The sequence below is a fragment of the Alexandromys fortis genome, unplaced genomic scaffold (assembly GCF_014885135.2).
Source record: "Alexandromys fortis isolate MF-2015 unplaced genomic scaffold, M_Fortis_MF-2015_v1.1 scaffold_20, whole genome shotgun sequence".
NCBI classification, from domain to species: Eukaryota; Metazoa; Chordata; class Mammalia; order Rodentia; family Cricetidae; genus Alexandromys; species Alexandromys fortis.
Window position 1 is genome coordinate 6,645,198 of NW_026067903.1, and position 6,000 is coordinate 6,651,197.

At 39.5% G+C, this 6,000-nt stretch overlaps 1 protein-coding gene across 1 annotated transcript in view; it reads left to right on the forward strand.

The window, feature by feature from the left end:
- Positions 1–5,549, forward strand: part of Uggt1 (UDP-glucose glycoprotein glucosyltransferase 1) — a 92,974-nt gene extending 87,425 nt beyond the window's left edge. Inside the window, exon 37 of the mRNA XM_050134628.1 lies at positions 5,401–5,549. The gene's annotated coding sequence lies outside the window, so the exon portion shown is untranslated. The remainder of the gene's footprint in view (positions 1–5,400) is intronic.
- The last annotated feature ends 451 nt before the right edge of the window (positions 5,550–6,000 follow it).

A 6,000-nucleotide genomic window follows, 5' to 3' on the forward strand; every position in this document is an offset into this window, starting at 1 on the left:
CCTGGGTTTTTTTTTTTTGCATTAGTATTTCAGAAATATGAAAGATTTCATTCAGATAGTATCACTTTTTAAATTTAAGTTCCATCAGCTCATCTCCCTTTAAATTTTTTCCTTAAACATTTTATGCATGTATACAATAAAATGTGCTCATGTAATCTATCATATATACCCTCTGTGACTATGTCCTGTTAGTGCAGAGGTGCATGAGTGTAGAGCCATCTACTAGAGCCTGGGAATCCTGTCAGTAGCCGTTATCCTAAGAAAAGAATGATTCTCCCTTTCCAGTAGCTACCCAGTGCCAGTAAGGGGTGGAGCCTACATGTCATCTATCCTGTATGTCTACATTTTGGCTGGCTTGATCTTGTATAGGTCTTGTGCATGCAGCCACAGCTAGTGTGAGTTTATGAGTGATAACCACGCATGCCAGAGGACAGCATTTTACAGCGCTCTGCCTCATCCACAGGCTCCAAGTCCTTTCCATCTCATCTTCCTCAGTGTCCACTAAGCCTTGGGAGACGGGGACCTGGATACAGACATTCTGTTTAGCACTGAGCAGTCAGTGTCTTACTCTCCTCACTCTGACCAGTTCTGTGTCCCTCTGCTGCCCACCGCATAAGGAAGCCTCTCTGACAGGGCAAGTGCATCACCAATCTCTGGGTTTTAACATGAGTATTTAGAGATAACTTGAGAGCCTCACTGCTTAGGAAAATGACAATAGCAGGTTGTGCTCTAGGGCCTATGACTTCCCCAACTCCACGGTTGGGCTGTGGTTACAATACCAGGTATGAAATTTTCTCCTGTGGAGCAAGCCTCAAGTCCAGTCAGAAAGCCATTAGCTATCCTATAAAAGTTGTACCACTATTGCACAGGTGGCAAAAACATTTCCTCCCACTCTGTGGGTGTTCATACACTCACTTCACAGTGCTTTTGTTGTACAGAAGCTTTTCATTTCATCAGAGCCCATTTGTTAATTGAATACTTTAGTTCCTGTGCTATTGGAGTTTTGTTCAGAAAACTCTCTTCCTTGTGCCTGTAGGATAAAGTATGTTCCCTTTTTTCTCTAGCAACTTTAGAGTATCAGGTCTTGGGTCCAGTTTGTGCAGAGTGAGAGATAAGGATCTAGTGTCATATTGAATTCCAGTGTTCCCAATATCATTTGTTGAAGATGTTGTCTTTTCTCTTATGATATCTTTTTGATACTTCTGTCAAAAATCAAAACTCATTGTAAGGTCTTATATCTGGGTCCTCAGTTCTATTCCATCCATCTGTGTGTCTGTGTCTGCTTTTGTGCCAGTACCATGCTAATTTATTCCTACTATAATTTAAAAAAAGACATAGTGACACTTCCTGGGCTGTTCTGTTTGGTTAGTATTGTTTTGACTATTCTTGGTCTTTTGTGCCTCTGTATAAATTATCTTGGATGTTTTTTCAGTCTATAAGAAATGGACTTGGAGGGCTGGAGAGATGGCTCAGTGGTTAAGAGCATTGCCTGCTCTTCCAAAGGTCCTGAGTTCAATTCCCAGCAACCACATGGTGGCTCACAACCATCTGTAATGGGGTCTGGTGCCCTCTTCTGGCCTGCAGGCATACACACAGACAGAATATTGTATACATAATAAATAAATATTAAAAAAAAAAGAAATGGACCTGGAATTCTTACTGGGATTGCTCTTGAATGTGTTGGCTGCTTTTGGCTGGATGGTCATTTTTACAGTAATGATTTCTCTAATCCGTAAGCATGAGATATCTTTTTATCTTCTATCTTCCTCGGTTTCTTTCTTCATTGTCTAAAAATTTTCACTGTAAAGGTCTCTTGCTACTTGGTTAGGTTTATTCCCAGATGGTTTTTGTTATTATGTTTGTTTGCTTATGGCTGTGATCTCTCTGGTTTCTTTTTCAGTTTGCTATTGTAATATAGAAAGGCTACTGATTTTTTTTGATGTTGATTTTGTATTCTGTCACTTTGATGAAAGTATTTATCAACTCTAAGACTTCCTTGGCGTCTTTAACATCTGTCAAAAAACAATACTGCAACTTATTTTGCTATTTGTATTCCTTTTGTTTCCTTCTCTTGTCATATTGTTCAAGCTAAGACTTCAAGTACTGTATTAAGTAGAAGCTGTTTCTTGTCTTGTTCCTTAGGAAGAGTGTTTTGAGCTTTTCTCCATTTGGTATGATGTTGACTTCAGGTTGGTTCTGTATATAGTTTTTATTAAGGCATGAGCTGACTATCCCTAAACTTGTCTTGATTTTTATCATGACCTTTTCTGTGTTGATGGAGAGAAACATAATTTCGGTCCTCTAGTCCATTCATGTGCAGAATTATATTTATTGATTTACACATACCACCACTGCATTCACGGAAATAAAGCCATAATGAATGATGTTTTTAATGTAATGTTAAATTCTGTCAGGATTTTATTACCAAGTTTTACATTTATGTTTATCAAGGTGATTGGCCTGTAGTTTTCTTTTATTGATGTGTGTTTCTTTATTTGATTTTGGTGCCAGGGTAATACTGGCTTCATAGAAAGAGCTCAAAAGACTTCTTTTCTATCTTATGGAACAATGTGAATAGTATTGGTATTAGTGCTTTACAACTACAAGTTGTAAGTTCTGGTACAACTCTACAGAGAATGCATTGGAACCTGAGTTACAGACAGGTGGGAGCTGGGACTCAAACCTGGATCCTCTGGTTGAATAGCCATTGCTCTTAACCACTAAGCTCTCTTTCTATCCCACTATCCTTTGATTTTTTTTTTTTTTTTTGCAGATAGTTTTGCTGGGTATAGTAGTCTTGATTGGCAGTTGTGTTCTTCTAGAGCTTGGATTACATCTTTTCTTTTGGCTTTAAGTGTTTCTCATGAATAACCAGGTCCTATTCTGATAGTCCTGCCTTTATAGATGACATGACCTTTCTTTCTTGAAGCTTTACTTTGTGTTTTTAGTATTTTAGCTATAATATGTTGGTCCTGTCTAATTTGGAATTCTGTAGCTTCTCATACCTTGTTGGGCATCTTTTTCTCTAGATTTGAGGGAAAACATCTTCTATGATTTTATTAAAAATATTGTCTGCGCTTTCGGTATAGTATCCTGCTTCTTCTGTGCCTATAATTAGAAGATTCTCTCTTTTGGTCTTTCTACAGTGTCCTAAATCTATACCCACTCCCTTCCCCGAATCATTTATCATTGACCTTAATTACACGATTTGATTCCTCTATCTTTTCTTTTGGCCCTGATACTCCATTTTCCACACAATCCTTTCTGTTCGTGAGGCTTTCCACTGAGCCTTTAATTTGGCTAACTGAATTTTTCATTTCCAACATCGTCTCAGTTTGGTTTTTCTTCAGCATTTCTGTCTCCCTCTCCCGATTCAATTTCTATGCCTTGGGTTGACGTCCTCATTGCATTTAGCTCTTTTGTTTTGTTCTCAGAATATATTCATGTCTTTACGTTGCTTGGGCATAGTTATATTTATTCTTTTAAATGCTTCGGCTGAAGTTCTTCAAGTTTTTTTCATTAGGAGCCCTAGCAATGGGATTGATTAGTAATCTTTGAAGGGGATTTGTTATCTTGGTTTTGTTTTTGTTTCTGCTCTGGGACTTGGACATCTGGAGTTAGTTTATCTGCTGAGTCTTTTTCTATTTTTAATTTTTAAAATTCAAATCACCTTTTATTTTCTTTCAGTGGTAGTGTTTGCAATGTTCAGGAGGTGAAATCGTTGTAGGGTTGAGGTGCTGTTTTCTTCTGTGGGACTAGTGTCTAGGGACAAGGTCCTATCTTAAGTCTTGCTCTGAGGGTCAGGTATTGTTCTATTTAAGTGTGGGGATTCTGCTTGGGTCTGCAGCTTTCTCTTGAGAGTTGTGAAACTTCCCAGCATAAAATCTGGTTCCTGTTGTGGGTTCACAGCTTCTCTTGAAGCTACTGCAAGATATTTCTGTTCTAATTTGGAGTCAGTTCAGTTCCCACCCTGGGCCTGCAGCTTCTTGTGAAGCTGTTTGGAGATGTGATGCCCCTACACACCAGTAGGCCTCACTTAAGTTCAGAACTGGCCCTCTCTTTAGCTTCCCAGCACATCTCATTTTCATCTTGTCTTAAATATGGCTGCTCTGTTGTGTGTTCAGTCAGTCCTATGTATTACTTAATTCATTTAACATAAATACCAAGAATTGAAAAAATAAATGTTTAATATTACTTTGTTACTATGTCCCAAATGTTAAGTACTTTATTTGAACATTCACTGATTTTAAAACAGAGCCTTTCTCTGTTATCCAGATTGTTCTTCTGTCCCTGCCTCTTGAATACTACAACCCCAGGCCTGTACTACCACATCTAGCTATAGGTGTTACTGGCGTGGGTGATAAATGAAGTTCAGGGGAAATGCTAAGATCTTATGACAAGGAATGCTGCGGATACTTCTCTGGCACACCTTCTCCACAGTGATGCTGATCCTTTTAACCACTGCAGCTGCTTTCTCCTCACTGCTAAACTATCCTTTTGTTATCCTTATGTTGATCCTGCTTATCTGACCCAAAGCAGGGTGCTTACTAACCATGCCATAGCCTGAAAATAAGACAGTCTTCAAATTTCCCATGTTAAATCAATATGTTCATTACTTTTGAATTCAACCTAACTCAGTTTTTCAGAAGATAAGATGCCCGCTCTCATCTGAGCCCTCATCAGCACAGTCTTTACTGTCAGCTGTCCCTGACCTTCTGGTCCTACGCACGCCCACCAGAGAGGTCCTCCACGCTCTGCTTACAGCACTGTAAGGCTTTTCTAGCCTGCATTCGCAAGCTCTCCCACATGCTTCCACAAGCCACCTTGAAAAGGCCTGCGAGCCACTGGGCAGGTTCTGTCACCTCAGCGTGTGCCTCAGTATCAGTTTCTGTATTAGAACTTGTCTCATTGTCTGACCAAACACCTAACAGAAGCAGCTCAAGGGAGGAAAGGTTTGTCTTGGCTCCTAGTCTCAGAGGATGTGTCTGTCGTGATAGAGAAAGGGAAGTGGGTAATGGACTAGGGGGGCCGGAATGTCTGATGAGACTGCTTGTCCCCATGACGGCAGACCAAGAGTAGAAAATAGAAGCTTGAACAAGGCCAGGCTACAGACTTCAAAGGCCTGCCCCTAGAGACTTCTACCAGCCAGCCTCCAAAAGGCTCCACAGTCTTCAAAATAGCACCACCCACCAGCTCGGGACCAAATGCTCAAAACAGGAGTCTGTGAGGATCATTTCAGGTTAAGGCGTGACAATGGAGGAATCCAGGCTTGTATTCTAGAGCTGTGTGTTACCCGTTGAGTTGCCCTGTCTGCTGCCTTGTGTAATATAGTCTACTTTAAGGAATGCCTTAAGTTTTCTGTATGTCGGTTAACAAATATTTTGACTTTCTTTACTACAGATTGTACGGACAGATCTGAAAGAGTTAAGGGATTTCAATTTGGATGGCGCCCCTTAAGGTTACACTCCTTTCTGTGATAGCAGGAGAGAGATGGATGGCTACCGGTTCTGGAAGTCAGGGTACTGGGCCAGTCATTTGGCTGGGCGGAAGTATCATATCAGGTACTGAAAGAGCACTCCCTACACTGTTGTCTGGGTTTTCTTTTCTTAACTTTGTGAATTGAATCAGTGAATAGATATTATGTTAATATGGCTTAAAGAGAAAAATTCTTCAATCTGTCTTTTTTATCTAGCCCCCCCTCAACAGATAATCCCTCTTATTTATATCCTGTCTTTCCAGAGTTTAATTCTTACATAAACAACTATGAATGTGTATCCTTTTTATTACAAAATATACTCTCCTTTTTATACTGTCTAAACTACTGTGTTGTAATTTGAGCTTTTTAAAAGAATGTCATGTTATAGCTCTTATACCTGTATATACTTTATTCCTTTGCTTAGCTGCATATTCTGCAGTACATTGTTCATAGTTTTCCTCTTACAATGTATCCTGATGCATAATCTATGAAATACTTTTTTTTTTTTTTTTTTGCCTATTTCA